Below are 25,031 nucleotides of genomic sequence, written 5' to 3' on the forward strand. Positions count from 1 at the left end.
AAGTAGCCGAATTCCAAAAAAAAAGGCTGTTTAGATATTGAATACATTTTTTGATATACAACATACAGTATTCATGATGTATCATTCATTCTTTAATTAACGTTTTTCAAGTTGAATTCCTGTGTAATTTTTCGAGAGTGCCCACCGAAGGGGGGGGGGGGGTCGGAATCATAGTCTCATAGTAATGATAGCTTTTCAACGGCTATAGTTATAAATAACTGTGTCCTTGAAATTTTAAGGGAGATGGAGATGTTTTTTTTTTTTTTTTTTTTTTTTTTGAAGGTTTCATAATTGAAGGGGGTAGGGCACCGTCTACTTTGGGGATGGCACCCAAGCATTCACGTCTTTTTAAAAGCATAAATTTGCTCAGCTAAGTTAACATTAATAATCTGGTATTATGTACTTTAATTTGATGTTATGTCTTTGAAACATATTGCAGTCCTGTTTCCCGTTTACTTAAGTAAAAATGTTTATTTATTTTTTAAAATTTCATTTAATTCTTATTCAAATACAATAGTAATATTATTTTTTGTTTTGATGTAATTGTAAAATGAAAGTTCATTTATTTATTTGAATACTTCTTAAGACTTAATGTTTCCATACAATATACGAGTACTTAAAATGCGATTAGTTAAAAAACAATTTCTAATGAAAAATAAAACTGTGTTTATTTATCACTTTGTTTTAACATGATTGTAAAATAAAATCGTGTTTAGTTATTTGAATACTTTGTAAGACTATGAATTAAGTTCAGTGTATTTTTTAATGTATGATTATCGGTTCCTTTTTATGTTTTCAAATGAAAAAGTAGAACTTGTAATGCTACTTGAATAACAGAAGACAATAATAAATAAACCAAATAGTTTTATTTAACCAAAATATTAATCGAAGTGCTCCCTTCCCAATATCATTGTGGATCGACAAACGATGACGTCATTTGCTAGTTGGATGGCCTTTTTATCTCGAAGGCCTCGGATTGCCACCACCTGGGAAGTACCGCCACCCCTGATATTTGAGTTAAGGAAACCGGATAGAACCTGACCCGTAGCAAACGATGCTACAACCAATGCAGCAAGTCGATGGCAGCCATTGCGCGCGTTTTTTTTTTTTTTCTTATAGTGTCGAACGTTGTTTTGAAGAAGTTTGATCTTATTTTTCTACTTTAAATAAAAGCTGAGGTATTAACCTTTAGAAACTACAGTGGCATCATTTGCTATGAACTACCTTTAACTTGATATTTTAGCCTATATATTAATCAACAATATTGATCAATTCCGTTTGTTTTGATGTCTTTAATCTACATTTCTTCCATCTTGTCGGATCGGGGTTATGACGCCACCTCTCCAGGGGAAATGCCGCCATGGTGGCGGCATTACCCCTGGAAGCATATTTCCACTGTTCAGGTAAAAAGCAATTTTTTAAAGGAACGAAAATGCACTCACGTAAACTTTGCTTAGCAAAAAGAGTTAGTTAACAGAAGTTAGTCTTAACAGAAGAAACTAGTGAAGAAAATAATATTGTAAATGCGAGCAATACGTCTGAAGGTGAGTTACTGGATGTAGCACCTTGCTCATCAAAGCCCGTTCAGGAAGTGCCTCAAAAAACGTTTCTTCAATCGCAAGAAAAGTTTTCACCAATTCCAAAATTGGCAGCAGAAAGGGTAGAGGGAAGTTCTTAAAGTAAAGGCCACTCGTCAATTCTAACGGTAACCCCAATGAATGCAGTTTTGGAAGAAACAGTACCTAAAAGAAAGGAAAAGACATTGAAGGAGAAACAAGTCGAAAGAAAATCTGCAGCAAAGGTTTTGGGAATGTATATTAAAACTGATTCCAAATGCAAAGAAAGAGAAAGCAGTGACATCACGGCAAAAAAAAAAAAAAAAAAAAAAAAAATGAATAAATCTGTTAAGAAAAGATGCAAGCGATTTTTTAGTTTGGAAAAATCTTCAGATGAGGAGAACATCGACGTCAAAAAGTTTCGTGACGACGACGAAAATGATGACCTTTTTGATCCAAGCGATCCAAACTTTGTGCTATATGCATTAAATATAGAACGAACGAACTTTGATACAGATGCACTTGCTGTGGCAAGTGGGTGCATTCAGAGTGTAGCGATGCTGAAACAGCTGAAAACTACATTTGTGATTTCCGTTAGTTGTAAGAAAATAGATGAATTCAAAATACTGTTTTTTCACTCGTATAAACTAAAAATATCATTTCTTTTATTTTTCAATTCCTATATTGTAATGCTAATTGCATATAGGATTTTCAATAAATGTTCCTTCTTAGTCTTTTAGTCATATTGGCTAGTGGCGGGATTACCACAGGTCCGTGACGGGATTACCCCCAGCTCTCTGGGTAATACCGCCACAATGCAGAAGTTGAAAAATTGATGTTTTATGACTACTTCTTTTGTAGATTTATTAATAACAAACATTCTTAACCCTTTTTGGTGGGAAATCATTGTTAATTTCAAAGTAAACTCAAGTGGTGTTACAATTTGGCGGACACTTGGCGATATGTCGCCCCTCTTTTGGTCGCCAAGTTTTATAGCTAACTTGGCGACAAATTTGGCGATTTTTTTTTCTGATTTCAATTTGGCCACTGTTGGTGATATTTAGAGAGTAAACTATTGAAATACATTAAAATTGCCAGTAATGGGGAAACGACATTAAATTGGGGTAAAAGGAAGTCATGTGCTGCACATATCAGCTCGATTTTAAATGTATGCATGAATTTTGTACGCTTTTCTGTTATTAAATGTGAAACTAAGGTATTTTAAATATTTCATAAATATAACAGTTATTATCATTGACTTAGCTTTGACAGTACAAAACTTTTTACGTCTTTAAGTACAGGTTATGAATTCACTTTGCCCATTAAAGTATTTTTTATTGCATACTTTCGATTTTTCCAAACATCGACGCTTGAAAACGTAGAAGATTTTTCGCAGATGCCAACAATCTATCAATAAGAGTAGAAATCAGTGCCTTTGTGCACGAAAAGTAAAATAATAGTTAATTGCTCAAAAGTTGCAGATTACTGCAATTTTTTGCCAATCAAACGTTGTTATATCTTATTTTACAATCTATAAACGCTTGATTTTTGAAACATCGACATTTTGTACTTAAAATCACCTGTCTGGTTTGTCATTTCCAAAATCAAATCGGAAACTGCCAATCGTACTTTTATACATGAAAAATTGCCTATGTAATTACTTTAATCGAGAAAAAAGTTTTGCAAAAATGGTTTAAAGCTTACTCTGCGTGAGAATTGTTTTTCTAAACGACAGGTAATATCGAGGTAAGTGAAAAAAGTGACAGTTGAGAATCTTCATCTTCCAGAATCCTACAAGGAACTCTAAACTTACACTTAAATGGTCAAAATATCACCAAATTATAAGGGTTGGCCAAATGAAAAGTGGAGAATTTGAATAAAAATAATAATTTTAATGTAAATCAAAAGAAATCGCCATGGTGGTTGAAACACAGGTTCCAGCGTTGCGGCAGCAGGTCGCTGTAGAAAGCCTTTTGCTGTAGAAAGATCGGGGACTGATTTCTGAGGAAGTCTTGCATGGCTTCCTTCACTTCATTGTCCGAATGGAAACTTTCCCCTTTAGTGCTCTCTTAAGTGGCTCAAAGATGTGGAAGTTACTGGGTGACAAGTCCAGACTACACGGGGGCTATACACAAGCCCATTCGTCGTTTCTGATGATCAAGGGTCAGGTTTTTTGGCACCCATTTTCCGCGCACACTTTATTGTGCCGTAGATGTTTGTGGATAATAGTGTGAACCGTTCCTTTACTCATGTTGAGTTCTTCACTGATTTCATGGGTCGTAATTCTTTGATTAGCTCGGCTTATTTCATTAACGAAGGCAATCTAGTTATTGGTGATCGCTATGTTTGCTTGGCCCGGTCTCGGGAGATCCGATGTCGTTTGCCACCCTTCTTCAAAACATTTACACCACTTCTTTACAGCCGTACGACCTAAACAGTGGTGACCATACACTGCTATCCTTCGTCGATAGATGTTCGCATTATGCTCACCTTCCGCAACCAAAAACCGTACTACTGCGCATTGTTCCGATCTGGACGCATCCATAGATAGCAGGACTTTCCTTCTGTACGATACTGAAAACTGGTTTCACCGCTGAATGGCATCTGAGATTCATACTTCATACCAACTTTTATATACTTGTGCAGTGGTGCTGCAATCGAATCATTAATTCTGACGTTACGGCATGTGTCCACTTTTCATTTGGGCAACCCTTATATCTTCGCATGAACACAACTTGAGTTGATATTAGTCGTTACTTCATTTAAGGGTTTTTTCACTTTCTATATGAGTTGAAGATGATGTAGGCGAGATTGGGGATACTTGATCCCCACTTTAGTTTTCAATTTTTGACTCTGCTACAAATTACGCTGGCAAACAAACTAATTGCGTCAAACAGATAGATCGTATGGCATCAAAATGATATGCCTGAGGTCAGCTCGCATTTTTATGAGTCTTATTTTTTATTGCATCCGCTGGTGTAGGAGAATGTGGGGCAAAGTGAAATAGTTAAGATGACTGAGCTTTTCCAAAATAAACAAATTGAAATTTGTTTTGAAAATTGCAGTACATAAAGAGAGAACATTGTATTTTATAATAAAACTTGCATTGAAACATTATATTGTATTTTTGGCAGTAAAATTGTTCCTTAAAAAAAGTGGAAAATGTTCACTTTTTTTTATAGGGCAAAGTGAAAATTGGAACAATTTTTTAATAAAACATTTCTATTCGATTGTAAAAAATATTTTTGAACAAATTACTGAGTAAATAAAAGTGTCACAACAACGTTGTGATTATGTGATCATCGCCACCTTTTGGTTGTACGTATTTTCAATGCAAACATAAATATCATTAAAAGTGTGACTGAGTGACTCGTGAAAAAGCAGTATTTGTGCATGTGAAAAAACGGGTTGTGGCAAATCCAGTCCTGCCTATGTGAGCATCTGACGGAAAAAAAGAAACATTAAAGAGATACTTATCGGCACGGATTCGAACTGGCGCCATTTTGATTAACAGCACGACTCTCGAACCAACCGAGCCGTTGCGCCTTCGTTTTCGAATGCTCTTCATTGAAACAACGTGTTTAAAAAAACAGCAAAAAAGTTTTCCTTAACAAATTCAGACAATCGTTTCTTGAGCTAAAACAAATTGGCTGAAAAAACGAAATGTTGCTAGTTTTTATGCATCATTATAAATTTAATGCAATTGTCAGGTTTCAAATCTCTTCTTGATGATTTTGGTACATTTTTGGCTGTGGGATCATTTATCCCCAGGGATCAAGTATCCCCAGTCTCCCCTAAGTAAAAGTAAATTTCACGAAAAACAAACGGCATCGCGTGCGGATAATATTCCTGGTCATATACTTTGCAATACAAGATTTTTTGACTGGAGCAGTTTTTATTTTGTCTTATGACTTAAAACGATTATGATTAGTACTTGGTATTTGAAGCAGTTAAGTGAAAAAGGGACAATTCGCATGAAGTATAAACAAATGTTAAGCATTTACGGCTGACGGCGAGACCTGGGCTGTTCCACACTATATCACGGCAGAGGGAATCAAATTGATGCAAGTAACAACAACTGTTGTTGTAACGTGCTTTTGTTAAGAAGTTGTTGCATCGTGTTTGTTGTTACATGTTTTCTCAATTAAGAATTACCCGTTTTTGCTTGTGAAGGAGGGGGGGGGGGGGTTTGAAGCTAGAAAACTTTAGTACTCGTAATGAGATCGCTAAATATGACTTGATGTAAGAAACATGAACGAAAATAATTCAGAAACGGTTAAATCAATGACAGTGCTTCGAGGTTCTTTAAAACATATTTTGTTGTTTTAAAATGTTATGAAACTTGCGACAAAAGATGAGGGATTCAACGTGTAACACGTTGAATTTATTTTGACGCTTATAAATTGGAGAGTTTCATCATCATTGATGTTACATGAGGAAGATTATTCAGATTGTGCTTTAACGAATCCGGTCTCCATAGTGTGTTCAAAAGGATTATTGAATTTCTAAAAAATAAAAATATCAGCGCGCTCAAAATGTCCCTAGCGAAAACAAGGGATCTTCGGCAGAAAGCTGCCCATTCGCGCCCTGTGACGTAGGCTCGTGACGTTTCAGAAGAACGCACTTTTGCGCGTGGATTTTTAAAAATTCATTAAAAACCAACCACGGTGTTTTAAAATTCGGCGATGGTGAAAAATTTTTCTTTAACCATTTCTAAATAGTTTGCTACCGATGCAGATACAGAAAATGCAATTTCACGTGGAGGTATGACAGTAAATTGCGTCAAAAGTTCAGTAAACGTTCAACAAAGTGAGAAAAGATTTTGCACACGATATCGTTGATCAGCAGCCGTCATAATATCGTGCCTCCGTGAAGCAATCGTTCTCGTAAGAAAAGTGAAGATAAAAGCTTCCAAGTGTGGTAATTCATTTCTCTAAGCCCAATTTTGACACAGTATTTTTTACTCCATCTATCGAATGATGTAAATAACAGGGTGATCGATGAAAATAAGCGGTCTGGGGGAAATGAGAGGCTTTCGCAGATTCACACCTCGTTGCTCATTTCAAAGATTCGAACACCGATTCCTAGTCGAAGGGTTAGTGCAGAAATGAGCAATGGACGCCAAAGGATTCGCCAACGCTGCTTTTCATCTGGGAAGATAAAACATTCTGCCTGTCGAAATATCTGGGATGAAGAATTTTAAAGATTAAGTTTGGCAAATTTTTCTGGACAGTAGTGGCGAGTAGAATTTTAGTAGTCGCTATTTCTCTTTTCCCAGTACCCACCTTTTATTGGAAACAAAAAGCAAAGTAAGTATACAAGAGATTAGATTTTAAATTCCTACCAAACATTATCCATTTACATAAAGACATTAACTGGATAATCAAGTTTCAACTGCGCGAGCGGGAACATATTTCATTTTTCAGAGAAATGTTTTATGGCAACTTGACATTTTTAGTGACACTTTATTTCCTAGTTTTAGTAATGGTGGATTCCATACGAGAAGAGCACACCAGTAGTGGCACACGTATCATAAATTTCAATAAAAGTTTTATTCAAATTAATCATGCACACATTTGACTGATTGCAAAATATGACAGTTTAAAACGTTTTGTGGTTTTGCTATTGGCATTAGAAGTTGATGCATACGGAAAGTCAAAATTTTCAGAGCTTATGGCAGCCAATTTGTGTCTCAATAACTCAGTAAGTTATAATTATACATTTAAGAAATACGTATTTCCATAGGATTTAGAAAAATCTTTAATAGGAAAGATGAAAGTTGTATTTATTTGGAGCTTTTAATAAATCTGAGATGTTAACATTAAAAACTGGTCCATTTACTTAAAGTTTCAATTTTTTCTGCTAGTTCTTACATAAAAATGATACAGAGTGAAAATCTACTTGTAACTAACTAAGCCGCCTAATTTAGTAATTAATTTCAAAATAAAGAAATTATAATTTAAAAAATTAAAAGTTTCCGAAAATTTCACTTTTTCCACTATTTCAGATGTTTGTTTGATCGTGAAGGCATGCCCCTAGTTTGGTCAACTTTTTTTACGCGACATGATAATGGATAACGTCATTTTTTTTTTGCTATTTTCATTTTTTTCTCGAGAACAACTTACATTAAGGGAAAATTCCATCAATTATGGGAATTTATTCGAGTTTCGTGGTTTTAATTCACAAAGATAATTAAATTTTATGGCATAAATCATCGCAGAAATCAGACTTTTATTTTTAACCACAAACAACATGGTTTCATGTTGTGTTACTTCGAACTTTATAAAAAACAATGTGAGCAGTTCTCGTATTACAAGTTAAATCATCAAAAACATTGTTGATATACCTTTCGTAAACCAAGAATGAAAATAAATAAAATACAATTATATTCCGTCTTAAGATCAAAAGAGCTATTTGCATTTGTAATTTAGAAATATTTCATGCGAAGAAATGTATTTGCTGTACATTTGATAAGTAACATATTGCATGTTTGTTTAATTAAAGAACGTTAAAACTAGGCCATTTCTTCCCCCAGGATCGTAAGATAAACATTCGGCTACCTGCATGAGAAAAATGTTAAAAACATTTCTCACTTCATTTGTATCTTATACTTATTTAAGCTATTTACAGTTTTCTATCACACTCAATGCATGGGAGTTGAACATCATGTTTTTCCCAAACTTTTCTATTATACTAAGAAATGATAAACAATGCTTGTTTCAATCAAAATATCTTTGCCGCTTCTATTCAGTAAGCTGTGGAAAAAAAAATCGTCATTTAGCAAGAACTTCAATATTCAACTGTCTAAAGGAATTATAAACTATGCATTAGCTATCACAAAGACTTGTACTTCATCTGGTAACAGAACAAGCACATGTATAGCAAGTGGAAGGATTGCATTTCAAGATGAATCGTTGAGAACACGTGATTAGCTTTATCGAATTAATATTACTGACAGTTTTATCTCCAGAAACAAAATCGAACACACCTGATCTCAAGATACATCATTCATTAGCAATTTTGTTGCTCAAAAGGACGTTGATAAACACGTGTCATTTGACATATCTTTTTTTTCACTAGAAGAAGTTGTTATCCAAGTCATTTTTTTTTACTTATGCAATTTTTCGCTTCCTTTCAACAATAGAAAAAAAACCGAAATACTCGTTCGTATTCGAAGACTATTAACACTAGAAACACGAATAAGGTGTTATTTTTTCTGAAATAATATTCTCTTAAAAAATTGTTTAAGGGGAAGTCTTCGTATTAAAATAAGTATCAGCTTTAAAATTTTCTAAGAGAACCCCCTTTTTTCATCACATATTTGTGATCAGCATCATCTTTTAACTTTGTATACGAAATTTTGTTTATTTTGCTTCAGTCATTGCTTCACAATTTGATTGAGAATAAACCGTCTCGCAATATTAAAAAAAAAAAATTGATACTTTTGCATATAGTTTCTAAACCACCTTGAGTACGGGAAATATATACAGTAAAACCTGTAAAGTTGACCACCTTTGTAAGTTGACCACCTGTCTATGTTGACCGCTTTTGTCTGGAACGGAATTAGTCCTATCTTATATAATGAAGGAAAACCTCTGTAACTTGACCACCTCTCTATCTTGACCACCTGTCTATCTTGACCACTAATGAACACCAAATTTGGTTTGGAGTATTGTACAAAAACCCTTTGTAAGTTGACCACTTGGTTTATTTTTCAAAATTTTATTTAGCAAATTATTTTTTTATTATTATTATTTTTTTATAGCTTTCCAAGAAATTTTTTTTGACTTCAGACCAGCATTTTACCAACTAAATGAAACAGCAGCATAACTAAACCTCCTTTTGAGTTTGAGTAGATCATCATGGGGTTAAAAATGTATATGAGAAAAAAATAAAGCAAAAAATTTGTAATTTTTGATTAGCTATGAATTTTTAGGAACTATCAATATCAAATGAGTAACTTTTCATAAACAATAAGACTTTTTTTTTTGATCAATTTACTGAAATTTTAAATTTGCATGGCACATTATATGTCATTCTGGGAAAATAATCTCTAAAAATATTTAAATAACATTTTAAATTATTGTTTCAAAGTGATGCTAAACAATGAAAGTGAGTTGAACAGAAAGAATAAGTGTCAATTAGTCAAAAAATGAATACATGGTGCAAGAAATGCCAAAAAAAAAAAAAAAAAAAACATTACCCCCTTTATAAGTTGATCACCTGTCTAAGTTGACCACCAAAGTACTGCACCGCAAGTGGTCAACTTACACAGGTTTCACTGTATTTTTTTAATTTCAAAATATGAATCAACAGAGCAATAAAAATGTCATTTACTACAACAAAAATAAAATTTTCAATTTATTTTTTAAATTATGAAATTGTTATTTGAAAAAAAAAAATATGATCCAGAACCATATTATATTTAATTCGAAAAGCAATTTACTAGAGATTTTATACAGTTATCCAAAATTTCAGCTCAAAATATTCAGTAGCTTTTATGATAGGCTAAAAAAAATAAAAATTTCTTCCGTTTGAGGGTCTGTATAATATTTTGAAACTGAAACAGTAAATGATGATTTCTACGTGAAGAAAGAGGAAAAATGTAATCACTTATAATATTGCACTATTGCACAGGAGTTATTTTTATGTTACACAATCCTTGTCGGGGGAGGGGGAAGAGAGGCGTGAGAAAATGGGATACTTGCAATTCAAGGACCCAGCAACGCTTCCGACTTAAATCGTAGGATAAAATACGCTGACATTATAAAAGAGAGGCAGCAAGAGGTAAAGGCACGGATTTGGGGGTTAAAACTGGAGCATTGAAGGGTTTTTTTTTCTTTTTTTAAATCTGTGATTATAAAATTATTTTCGGCCAAATTGAGTTAGAATAAATAATTTTAACAAAACTCGAAAATTCTCAATTAATTACTTGAAGGTAATAAATGTATTATAGCGAGTATATTCAGTTATTTTCTTTGAAGAACTCAATTAATATTTAGTACACTCGTTTGAATTGATCGGTAAAGCGAGGTTCAATGCGGCGAAGGTCCCTGCATCGTTTTTCGCTAATGTATTTTGGCTTACTCGTCAGAATGCGCAGAATTTTTTTACCCTAACTGCTTTTAGTCTCAAAAACTCGTTTATGTAGTAAAAAATTGGGGTTCCCGTTCAAAAATTCCGAGTTTGCGTTCTATTTAATTCGAAAAATGATCGATTAACAAAATTTAATTTACATAGTTTTTAAGAAGGCTGTAATCTACGCCAGATGACATTTTTTTCAATAGCACATATAATAGCCGAATAATTAAGAGTGTTTTATCTTTTTTCTTTATTACTGTACAAAAGAAAGACCAGAAATGACAGTACTCTAAATTAAAAAATTATGCATATTATTCTTAAACAAAAGTTGCTCCCTACTTCCAAAAACACTAGGTTTCTAAAAATTATTTTTGCTGTTAAGATTCATTCCAAACCTTTAAAAATATTATTTTTGAAGTAGGGGAGAGCGGGGCAAGGAAGCTCCGTTTTTCAAACAAGCTCAAAGTATGTTATGGAAACTCAGTTTTAGAATTATAATTCAGTGATTATAAAATAGAGTAATATTTGCCCCTATGATGTAACGATTGTATTTTGAGTAGTATTTCGTAAAAAAAATTTGTAATTAATTTTATATTACCGAAAGTTGAAAAGAAACAACATGCCCTTCTTGGGGCAAGCTGGGCGGTCATTCCAAGCTCGTTAGCTTGCGAGATCGAGATTTTCGCTCACGTGATCGGTTGTGATGTAGAGATGTCGCAAAGTAGTATTCTAGTCTACTAGAACTTAACTTGCGGATAGGTTCGAGTAGATTAGAATACTACTTTGTAACATTTCTACGTCCCAACCGTTCACGTGAGCGAAAATCTCTATCTCGCAAGCTGACGAGCTTGGAATGACCGCCCTGTTCCAATATTAACAAGACGATGTTTAATAAATTCCGATGTTGTCGATAATTCCGAGATGATAATATCGTATTAAGACGAGTAATTTGTTAAAAGGTGTAATTTGTGGAAAAAAAATTGTTGTTGAAAAACAAGTGTTTATTTAAAGAATAATAAGCAATATCGTCGGAATAATCAGATGTTTTTCTCAAACTTAACCTATCTTACATTTCAGCATTTACATTTTAGCCTAGATAGATCCGCTTGCGTAGATTATGATCTGTCCTATGGGACATCTGCCTTGTCTGAGCAACATTGACATGTTTAACCTCTTTAGCTACTTTTCAAATCACAGCAAGGTGGCGTAATCAAGCTCCAGAAAAACAAATTTCATGTTTTCATATTAAAGTATAAAATATATTTTGATTCATATTTTGATTTTCAAAAGTTTCTTATTCTTCTATCTGTCTGTGGGAGATCGACCACATATTTTCGGTGAATCATCGGTGAGAGTCGACATTATCCAATTTCTATGTTTCATGAAAACGAATGTATGCATATAACATTCATTTATATGTGTTCTTTTTTTACTGCACAGCTGATAGAGATAAATAGGGACAAAGATTTCCTTGGGGCTAGTTGTTCCTTGAAAAATCTTGCCCCACAAAAAAGGAACAACTAGCCCTACAAGCAAATGTCGTTGAAAAATTAAATTACAGGTGAGATAATGAAACTTAAATTGTTTCAGCGTAGTATTTTAGAATGCATGATCGATATTTGCACAAAGACACCAAATCACTAAATATTATCATTTAAAGTTCGTGTAAAAAATAAATAAATAAATAAATGAAAACGAAAATATTTACCAAAGTAGATCAGTGATGCACGTGCTCAACTTGAATATACCGCACGCCACGGATCTGGTTAATATGACTGCCATCGGCTCGCTGCAACATTCCATTTCGCCAAATATATTAACAAAATGCATTTATCTTTTTTCTTCATTAAGTCATTTCAAAGGGGACAACTTACCCGTGGAACTTTCAGCCCCACTCTCCCCTACCTGACAAAAAGTTTAATGCGAAAACTACGATTTTCAATCAGTTTAATGCATCCTAATACATGCGATTTAAACCATAACAAGCTTAGACTAGTATATATCAACCTGGCTGCAAATAAAAAATAAGAACAGTAAGATATACGTACTATTTCGTGGTGATTTCGAAAGTTATTTTTATGTAAAACAATAGCATGTACGCAATCAAAAGCGATTTATTTTCCGATGACTATTTCACTATTACACGGAAAACGGTATAATTCATAGCAGAATTCATTTAGAATTAAAATAAGGCGCATTAAAATACCTTTCTTCATGTTTTTTATTTTTATTTTTTATTTATTTTATTATTATTACTATTATTATTATTTTGAGCGGCAACAAGATTTTACAGTTGGCTATCATCAGATGAATTAACTTATCAATTCAGATGGTTCTGCAGTTAAATTTAAAAAAAAAAAAAAACTTTTCTATTTCATGCCTTATTTTCGGTATTTTTCTGCAGTATAAGATGTTATCACAAATCAAGGATATCATTAATTCATGTACCACACGTAACAGGAAAGAGTTAAGATTTAAAATTGATACTAAACTATCCATTAAAACTTGAAATGATGATAACTGATATGTGGCCTTTATATGTATAAGCATTTCTGGGAATATTTTACAGTAATTTTAACTTAGTAATTGGTTAAAAAATAATTAATGTTGCCCCGTACGTAACACCGAGTTCAAGATATTTCAAACGCAAGTATCTCTGAATAAGGATACATAAATGTCATTACAGTTTTTATTTGTAATCTTTTTTTCAGAAAGTGAAAAAATTGTTTTAGTTATTAAAATAAAACTTTCTTAGCATTTTTTTAAGGTATTAAATACGCGTAAATGATGGCAGCAATTATTTTTCAACATACAGTCGAGTCCCGACTTACGCGAGGGATGCGTTCCAAGACTCCTCGCGTAAGTCGAAATTTCGCGTTGTGGAAAAATGCATGTATACAATTTTTTTAGAAAGATACCAAATTCTTTTAGACATTTGTAGACGCCCATCAAACTGCTTTAAAGCATTCCTCAACCATACATTACAATTTCTTGCATAAAGAGTTGAACTTTTATATTGTATTTAAAAAATGAAAAACGCTGCTTTATTCAACATAAAATACTTTAGAATGCACAAAATGATTGATCGATAGGAGGAAAAGCCATAAAATAAAACAACACGGTACGCACAGTATGTATTAACAATAAAATGCTGCACTATAATAGTACTGTTCAGTAATAATACTAATGAGTTGAGAAATACAGAAATAATACTTATAAGTTAAAAAATGAAAATGCTGCTGATTTATGCTCCATGATCAGATCGTTATTCTTATCTAAAACATTTTAAAATACGGTTGCTTCGCCTTTTCTATAATAACGTTTCCATTTATGACAACAGCCCCTCTTCCCAATATCTTTAATCCACAATGCAAGAGCAGCTTCCATTTTCATTTACTTTACAGACTCTGCAAGCTTCAATTATTAAAACTAAAGCTCTGAACTTTTACGGATATCATTTTGTTTTAACTTTTGATTGTACATATGGAAGACTCACTCTTACTTATTAATTGTCGCGCTACCGTCGACGTTTTGTAGTAGCTCAAGCATATCCAGAATCATAACCTTTTCTTTTTTTTTTCCAGAATCTTTCTTTTTATTCCCATCTTCGCAAACTTCAGATGAAACAGGGAGCTAAGGTGCCATTATATTTCATTAACTTTAATGTTTAGAGCGAAAAAAATAAATGCTGAGCGACTATTTGATGCACTAACAATGCGATGCGTAGACTAGTTTGGTGCGGGAACTTTTACTGTCAGTGAAGCTAAAGAGATGTAATAATATTCACGAAATAAATATTTAGTAATCAGTAACGAAGCCTATACTTCCTTCTTAAATAAATTCTTCGTTTCTTAAATAAATTATGTACTATGTGCAAAGATATCCCCAGTTCAAATGTGTCCATTCTCACCTACTTTTATGAAAACATAATTATAGCGCATGTATTATGGGAAAATCGTAACTCTTGACCCTACGTTAGTTTCAAATATATATTTTAAAAGAAGAAACTATTGGCGAACGAAATTACAATTACTTAAAAAAAGAAAAAAAAAGGAAATATCATTACTTCTTTTTTTTAAATTTTTTCGATAAAATAGTTAAATAGTTGAGTATTTGTTTTCATGTTAAATTTCCCGTGTATCGGTAGCTGCACTTACCGACAGATAAACAAAAATACCAACCAAAAATACACAAAAATATAATAGGTACAGTGTTTGAAATTTTGTTGCGGCTACCAAATTTTAGGCGATAATTCTTTACTTTTTCCTTCATCGGTAATGAATTTATTTATTTATTATTATTTTAAAATATTATACATTACAGAAATAAAACCAATTACAGTGGCAAATAACATAAAAATAGCAATTAAAACAAATTATACGTTTAAAGTACTAAAGCATCCAGACTAGAAATTATAAAATGACACGTTGAAAATATCTAAATCGCGACAATGAATATTAAAAAGTTTGTAAAATTTAAAGAGAGAAAAATGATTAACATAGTTAAATTTGGTAAATATATTTTAAAAACATGAATTACTCCAAAAAGCTCTATTTGGGACAGCGAATTGGATGGAAATTGCAATATCGGAGCAATCACTCATATAATTTAGGATCTTAAAGAAAAAAAAAAGTTCATGGCGTGATTTAAGACTGGAAACATTATAAATATTACACAAATAATAGCACGAATAAGTCGAAAAATCGCGATTTGCAGTTTTGTAACAGAAGTAATAAATAAATTTAGATTGAATCTGATCTAGACTTTTAGCTTTATTATTGTAATAAGACTTATATACTTGAGGTTGGAGCGTGAAAGACAAAAAAAAAAAAAAAAACAAAAAAAAAAAAAAAAAAAAAAAAACGCTTGCTCCTTAGAAAAATCTCTAGTCTTACGTTTAAGAAAAAGAACCTTATATGCCTTTAAAACGATGTTTTAAATATGCTTCGTAAAATCAAGTTTTATATTAAAAGTGATATTCAAAACCGTAGCCAAGTCAAAACGCGATAAACGTTGTTTTCATTTTCATGATACAAGGATGATTAATGGCTCAGATATGTGACTGTAACTCAAAAGACTACATTTCTACATTTACTAACATTTACATAAAACGTATTCTCTGTGTATTACAAAAATATCGTTAATGAATAATATAAAAAGCACGGGTTCTAAACTAGAACCTTGTAGCTAGTCCCATTGAAATAAATCTATAACATACGATAACTTAAATATGAAACACCACAGTCAGTAAAATTAATGTGAAAACCAATGTAGTTCAATTTCCTCAAAAAAATACCGAAGTCAACCGCATCAAACGCTTTTACAAAATCAGTGTAAATAACATCAAGATAGCCACCACTAAAATAAAGATTTTATCAGTTAAACAAAATAAATTGGTACTCGTAGAACGTTTGGGAAAAAAACCATGTTGAGCAAGTGAGACTAAATTTTTTGCTTGATGAAAGAGATATTCATGCATAAAAATTTTAAAACTTTTCGAAAAAGGGCTCATAATTGCAATGGGGCGATAATTTCCGCCGCCGTTTTTATTCTCTTTCAAAAACAGGAATAATTTTTTTTTATGTTTCCAAGCGTCATAGAATGTGTTTGTCTTTAACCGATCGGTCATGCTCTTAATCTTCTCCTGTTTGAAACGGTATACTTCTCCAGGTCATCTAATGGTCTTCAAGTGCGGGTATAAGGGATCCTGGAGAAATCGGACGAACTCTTCAAATTTCATACTCGTGCTTTGTTGTTTGTAAATTCATAGCGTTTCACTTAAAGAAACGATTTTTGTGGTTTTTTTGTTTAATGGATAGGAGTGATCTAACTTAGGTCCCAAACCTTTGCTTCACCCTATTTGTTCTTTAGAAAAAAAGTTATGGGCAAAAAACAATAAACTTCATTTAATTTCAATATCAAACGATTCAATACAAAATCCATTGTTAAAGAAAGTGCCCATAAAACAAAGGTACTTTCTTTACTCAGTGTTAAAGAAAGTACCATAAAAGATTAATTTTAATCAGGGGTGCTCCTTAAGGACGGGGGGGGGGGGTTGAGGGGTATTTTTACTTTTTATGGGGGCTCTTGCGTTGGGGGAGTATTCTCCCCCCTCTCTGAATATTTCCTCTGCATTAATCATTAATAGTCATATCGCAAATTTTGAATAAAGTCTCCTCTAAAGCAACATCACAGTAGATACTCTGTTACTAGTGTGGTGTTGATCTTTAACGGGGCCATGTAAAGAGAAATGTGACTTTTTTTATCAGTCGCGTGACGCGTATTATTGTCAATTATAAAATCGTTAGGAAAACCTTTGATATTTAAATGGTTCTAACTAAATTAGTGCACAAATAAATCCTGGAGAGGAACAAAGATCAGTTTTTAATGCCAATCATATAAAATGTTATGCGCATTAAGATTTTTTTCTTTTTTTTAACCGACTTCAAAAAATACGTTCTCAATTCGTCGGAATCTTTTTATGTATGTCTCCCGTAAACTCAAACACGCACAGACCAATTTGGAGAATTATTTTTGTTTTCTCGTTTGAAAAGGTATACACTTCCCAGGTGATCCCATGGTCATCAATCGGTATCTGACGAAGAGATTCTTGAAAAATCAATAAAACTCTTCAAATTCTATGGGCAAAGTAAAAGCAATTTCTGTCGTTTTTTAGTGACCCGTGATTTTTTTTCGGAAAGCATACTTTTATAAAGTCAAACTGATATTGAAGACAATTTTTTTTATAAATAATTGCGCATTTGAAAACACCTTTCTTCACAGTCTTCGAAAGTCTATGAGATGCTGTACTCTATTTCTTTCTCTATTTTTGCTCATTTTAGCTGTTTTCAGAATCCTGTGCTCAACGCTTTCTCATTCGAGATGTACGTAAGGAGTGCACCACATACTCTACCCGACGTACATATTTTATGTTTACACCACTAAAAAGCAAAAAATAAATTATTTTCAAATAAAAAAGAACCGACTTCAAAAAACAAAGAGGAACTAAAAAGTAAAAAAATAGTGAGTCATACTTACATACGATTTTTTACCCAAACGTATAAATCAAATTTATTTTACAACTACTGTACAAAAATCAACTAAACTAAACTCCCAATTATAAATTAAACACCGATTTTTATTACCGTATGATGAATTATTTTAATACCTAACTAATTATATACGATCTCTTAATTTTTAATAACCTTTTGAAGTCGATTCCTCCTAACGTAACTGAGTAGGTTTAGATTTAAAGACCAATTTCGCGTTTAGTTAAATTTGTGTTCAATTCACGTGGGTTGTCAGTTACGTTAGGTAGTAGTTCATAGGAGGCCCTGACTTCAAAAGGTTATTAAAAATTAAGAGATCGTATATAATTAGTTAGGTATTAAAGTAATTCATCGTATAGTAATTAAAATCAGTGTATTTTATAATTGGGTGTTTAGTTTAGTTGATTTCTGTACTGGAATTGTAAAATAAATTTGATTTATACGTTTGAGTAAGAAATCGTATGTAAGTATGACCCATTATTTTTTACTTTTTAGTTCCTCTTTGTTTTTTGAAGTCGGTTCTTTTTTTATTTGAAAATAGTTTTCAAAGAAAGGTTAAACAAAATAAGAAGAGAATCGATTAGCCCATCATCACAACTTTTAACGATAAAAGAAGGCACATTATCAACTCCAACGGTTGAAGAGGACGTAATACGACCGAAAATGATTATTTCCTACTTTAAGGCAATTAAAACATTTAAAGAAAACTACGTGTTGGCAAACTTTTCGGCTTTACTTAGCGGAAAATGCATCACCAATCAGCCATATTTCTCAGTTTTCCGGCAGTTTGAAGCTAAGGTCTAAATAAGGAATTTCTTGAACCAAATATTTTGAATGAAGTGATTTACAGTGTCTTACATTTTCATTTTATCTGCTTTGGCATCAGAACAACTAAAGTTTAAAATTCTATGTTTAACTTTTAAACGATACAGACTCTCAACTGAGACTAAAAGTTAGTTTTAAGTGAAAAAAAAAATGCCACCAAATAATATTTTTGAGATTAAAAAGAGAGATTAAAGGAACCTTTTTAAAGAGAATAGGAAAAGGTAAACTCATATTTGTGCAAAATTAATAACGTTCAGAAACAAAGCGAAGAATTTGTTGATAGTGAAAACTTTTAATTTTTTAGAAACTAATTTAAGTTTTATTTTTTTTACATACATAAAGCAAACATGCATTATCTGCACTTCTTAGAAAATAAACCTGCGGAATTAAATTTAACCTCATACTATTCAACTCATAACACCTCTCTCTAGTACTGATAGTGACTTTCGTGAAACTTTCTAGATGGCTTTGTAAGTATTTTGTTCCAAGACTTTAGTTGCAACTAAGTATTATAACGGAGTATTTGATGAGATGCTTGAAAGGTTTTTCTAGCAATCAGATAAAAAATGGCTACTTATTTAAGCTCGTTTTTTACATTTTTGTACTCCAGTGGTCAACTATTGGCAGATAATCCTACTAACAGTTATTATTTTGGAAAAATGAACTTTAATACACATAAATTCTCATACATATAGGTACAAAGATTTACTAGTAAAAACATTTCTTACATTATATTGTAGTAAGTTACCGCCCTAAAGCCGGGGCTAAGGCAGAAATACTTAAAATACACCGCCAGCTCAGTTATTCCATCCGATGACTGCAGTTTCGTGCTTTTTAGCACTCAACAGGCCGGAATAGGAATCACATGAGCTGGAGGCGAAAAATCTCTTAAGGGAGCCAAGAGAGCCAAACAAACTGGTAGCTAATGCAGAATTAGCAAACCAGATGAGCGACCGCAACAATGGTGCGGTGTAACTCAAAGAATGATGGCAAAGATAAGGTATTTTGTAGTAAGTTACCGCCCTAAAGCAGGAGCTATGGCAGAAATACTTAAAATACACCGCCAGCTCAGTTATTCCATCCGAGGACTGTAGTTTCGTGCTTTTTAGCACTCATCAGCCCGGAATGGGAATCACATGAGCTGGAGACGAAAAATCTCTTAAGTGAGTGCTAAAAAGCACGAAACTGCAGTCCTCGGATGGAATAACTGAGCTGGTGGTGTATTTTAAGTATTTCTGCCTTACTTTAGGGCGGTAACTTACTACAAAATACCTTAGCTTTGCCATCATTCTTTGAGTTGAACCGCACCATTGTTGCGGTCGCTCATCTGGTTTGCTAATTCTGCATTAGCTACCAGTTTGGCTCTCTTGGCTCCCTTAAGAGATTTTTCGCCTGCAGCTCATGTGATTCCTATTCCGGGCTGATGAGTGCTAAAAAGCACGAAACTGCAGTCCTCGGATGGAATAACTGAGCTGGCGGTATATTTTAAGTATATCTTACATTGTAAAAGAAAACGTAACGCTCCACTTAGAGTATCAACCTTGCAGCAAAATGCGAAATTAATGTTTGATAAACATAGGTTAAGTACAAAAGTATGAAAATATGAACCTAGCTTGCAACATACACAGGGGAAGGTTGCCAGCAATGAACCGGTTCAATGACTAGAGCGCGAAGCTATTTCCCGTACCAGAGTTTGTGCAGTTGCGTAATCAGTTTTAGTACCTTCTTTTGTCTGAAAACTGTCTGCTGCAGAGTCGTCAAGTAGCTAAAATTATTTCATCATATTGTTAATCGGTCAGAAAAGATTTCTACCCTTATCTTACTAATTATTTAGATTTTCATTTAGTTATAACATCCTTTGAGTATCGTTGATCAACAAAACATGAACATTGACTTAAAAGAGTGCCTTTTCAAGTACAATTCCCAATACGTCATGTTTCATTAGGACTCCTCACAGCAGTAATACCCATAAGAAAATTCAAAATGACGCAGTTGCTATCATTGAACCGTTAGGTGTTTTCACGAATGAACCACTTGACAAGGTAGTTCATTTATGGAAAATCTCAAATATTGTTGCAACTTCAGTTTAATTACTTTTGAAAATTGCTCAACTGTTTAAAAATACGAGTAAATATGAAAATGAAAAAAATACTCTCAGTAATTCATGAAAACTCTTATACTTTATTATAACTTCAAGTCAAATTTTTTTATAAAATTGATTAAAAAATTAAAATACAATAATACAGTTTCAAATACTTTTGCTGTTCCAGAAAAATGTAAAAAATTGTAAAATATGGCCAGTGGATAAGTGAGAACATGTAACTTGCTACAGTATATTCAGTAAGTTACTGCCCTATAGCCAGGGCTAAGGCAGAAATACATGAAATACACCGCCAGCTCAGTCAATTCCAGCCGAGGACTGCAGTTTCGTGCTTATTAGCACTCATCAGCCCGGCATAGGAGTGATTGAGCTGGAGGCAAACCTCTTAAGGAAGCCTAGAGTGCCAAACAAACTGATAGCTAATTCAGAATCAGCAATGTCCAGACGAGTGACCGAAACAATGGTTCGGTTCAACTCGAATATTGCAGGCAAGACAAGGTATATTCAGTAAGTTACCGCCCTATAGCCAGGGCTAAGGCAGAAATACATAGTTTACAGAAATACAGTAGTTTACAGAAATACAGTAGTTTACAGAAATGGTGGCATGGACCGTAACGAAGTCTGCCGACAAAATATCGAGTCCTGAAGGCAACTTTAAATTGTCGGATGGAAAATAAAAACCGACTTGTTGTTACCTTAGTCACTTATTAGAAATTTAGAGATAAACCCTCTGAAATAGGTATATAATTAGCGAATCATATTTTGAAACCAAAGAAGACGTTTTTCGAATAACTTCCGAAATATTGGGGTAATTGGCCTTTTATAAGGCAGAGAAAAATAACATGTCCCATAGATTTAATTAAGACAGAAATGACGTACTATACTCTCTGGTAGTTTGAGACTTCAGTTTCTGGTTTCGGTAATAAAATGGTCAATAAGCTCTCTGACATTTTAGAGAGCAAGTACAATCTTGCGTTGAGCGATTGTTTTCAAAATCAATTTAATAAAATTCTCAACAGTTCAAAAGAGGTTGAAAAGATATTAGCACAGAACAGTGTTGGAAAGGTGAACTAGGTGTGATGACAACAGTTGTGTGAGTGCTGGTTTTTGTTTTATGTTCTTTTTATCCGAAAATAAAATATTTTAGAAAATAAATCTATTTTTCTTTAAAATATTGTTATTTTTATTGTTTATTGATCACCAGTTATAAATAATTGTAAGTTACACATCAATTTATTACTTCCTTTTACAAAAAAGGAAGTATTGTATTCGCGAAAACATTTTCACCCAAAAATCGGCCTTAATTTCCATTTTGCTCACCCCCAAATGAATGTTGAGCATTTTTTTCAACCCGACCACACGTGGATATGTGCCTACGAACGTACAGACACCCGAAATATCCATTTTGACGATTCCCGAGTTAATTACAACGAGTTTTCTCGTGACGTCTGTATGTACGTATGTCTGTGTGTATGTGTGTATGTATGTCGCATAACTCAAGAACGGAATGTCCTAGAAAGTTGAAATTTAGTACGTAGACTCCTAGTGGGGTCTAGTTGTGCAACTTTAATTTTGGTTGCATTCGTATGCTCCAAAAGGGATCTTTTATTCCTTTTTGTGGGGAAATCATTGTTAATTTCGATGTAAACTCACGTGTTGTTATAATTTGGCGGACACTTGGCGATATATCGCCAGTCTTTTGTTCGCCATGTTGGCGACAAATTTGGCGATTTTTTTTATTTATTTATTTTTTTTTAAAATCTGGTTTCAATTTAGCCACTGTTGGTAATATTTAGAGATTAAACTATTGAATCATATTAAAACTGCCAATAATGAGAAAATGACATTAAATTGGAGTAAAAAGAAGTCATGTGATGCACACATCAGCTCGTTAATTTGAGAATGTAGTCCATCGATGGAAACTCGATAGTTCATCCATAGCAACCGGTAGCCATGAATGGACCACTTGCTAACATATATATTTTTAATTTTTATTCTTATTTCTGTATATTTATCAGGAAAGTGAATATTATTATAGAAAAAGAAACATACTGAGAAATTGTTCTGATAATTATGCACAATTTGCGTTAGATTTCCATTCTAAAAAAATCGAAAACTTTTATGTGGTTCATTGACGGCAACCTTCCCATATCTCTTGAGAATTAAATGAAACAAAATTCGAAAAAGGGGTTAGAATAATATCATAGCTCATTTGAACATGGAATATTACTAAGAACTATATATTATTTCCTATTTTTCTTTCTTTTGGAGCCCATTTGTCGTTCTAAACCATTTTTTTACGATTTTAATGAATGTTGGCAGTAAAAAAGAATAAAAACTTTGAATGTTGAAATAATTCAACCTTCAAATAGTTAATCCTTCCTTTCCAGCGAATATTAAATTAGAGTGCTAAAACTGTATCAAATATTTACTATCTTCCTCAGTATTTAAAGTTCTTTCTAAGTAGGGTCAGGTGGGGTAAAAAAGGTTGGAGGATAAAATAGGTCAGTGTTTTTTTTTTTAATTCTTTAAAGAATAAACAAATATTTTTTTTTCTGAGTTGCGAGTTTCATGAATTGTTGACTATAGGCATCATTTTATTTACAAAACTAGCTGTAACTAATGCTTTAAAATTACAGATATTAGCAATTTCATATTTTTGTAGTATAAGCTTGAATGTGTTCATCATAAAACTTTCAATTTAAAGAAAACTAAAGGGCTGTGCACATTATTTGTTCAATATACTAGAAGAGACTTTTGTTTACTTCAAAGTTTGAAGATTAATATAATCAAACTTTGAAGTAAAAAGAGCAAAAAAATATTTTTAGGGTTAAAAAACGAACATTTGTGCGATAAAATAGGTCATGTCTTTCATTAGGTTAGGCTTAACATACATTATATATAGCAAATTATATTTTTACTTTTCAAATTGCTTTTTGTTTTATATGTGTGTGTACTAATTTAAAATAAGCTATACATTGCTTAGTCATTCCTTTTATACAAAAGAAACATAAACTTACAGTGTGAAAAAATTAAATAAAAAAAATAATAAAAATTAAGAATGCAGTATTTTGTTCGAAGAATTTTCTGCATAAATTGTTGCTGGAGTCATCAGAAATAACTTTTTATCCTAAGAAAGAAATTTTGAGCGAACGAGTCCTGTTCTACAGAACTGACTTTAAATAACGCAGTTGAAGGAATGGTATCAATATCTAGGACCTCTACAACAAGTGAAGCTGTTTCTTCAGTATACGATCAAGGCAGGTAGAGTATAGATTCATCTTTTAAACATATAACAGTTTCTGTTATAAGCACATTGTTACCTACACCAGTTACCTACAGTACCATTGAAACCTAAAACGTTCATTTACGGGTTATTCTCGGCTGCCGGAAAAGACAAACGTGGTACTAAATTGGGAGTTTCCGCTTTACTTTTGTTTCTAAGTCACGCTCTATTCAATGCAAATGTTAGTAAAACATGAATATTACGATGCCAAAACCACCAATAAAGTCAAAACGACATGTCTGAGATCAGCTCATACTTTTTTGTGACTCTTATTTCTCATTGCTTCCGCTGATGTTCTTGCGTAAGATTTGGACCAGTCAAATTCATTTGAACCTTGCTTCGTTTTTTCAAACATTTAAAAGTAATTTCTAAAAATCGCTAAACTATTTTTTTTTGGCATTGCACTACTTACTACTCAACTCTTTTTTAAAATTATTGCGCTATATTATAAATTACTAAAAATGTAGATACTACAATAGAGTCGCTACACTGTAAAAATGATTCAGAAACATTCTTGGAAAATAATGGGCAGCTGATGTGCCCAATTTCTGCCAGTAACATATCTTGCAAAAACCAGGAACGTTTTCCGCTAATATTCAGTAACCTTCCTGAAATTATCTCGGAAACCTCCTTAAAAATTCAGAAATCTTCCCGTTTGAATCCAGTCGTGTCTTTGAAACTTTTGAATAAACTTTGTTAGGTATAATGTAATAGCTTGGTCCCTTCCTGATTTATTAAGGAAGTTCCATAAGCAGTATTGCAAACATGGCCAAAACTAAGCCAGAATTGCAAGCAGGTATCGAGAATTTTACTCGCCTGCAATTACTTGCAATGCAGCGTAGTCCATACTTTTTCGCTCCCTCTGGAAGCTTATAATCAGCATGGACGGGCCAAAAGTAACCTGAAGCCGATTCACTTTATAAATACGCAAAGTTAAACTTTAAACTGGGAGCTAAAATTTATTTTTTACACCAGTGAGAAATGTGCAATGTTTTTTGATTCAAATGGCTGATGGTCGATGAAAACACTTTACTAAAGACGGCCGGCATGATGGTTTCAAACATTTTTAAAGCATTCAGTACGAAGTTGAAATCGATGTTGAATGACAAGTTATAGGGGAGGGTGGCCCCGGG

This window comes from Uloborus diversus, chromosome 10, assembly GCF_026930045.1.
Source record: "Uloborus diversus isolate 005 chromosome 10, Udiv.v.3.1, whole genome shotgun sequence".
In the NCBI taxonomy this organism is placed as follows: domain Eukaryota; kingdom Metazoa; phylum Arthropoda; class Arachnida; order Araneae; family Uloboridae; genus Uloborus; species Uloborus diversus.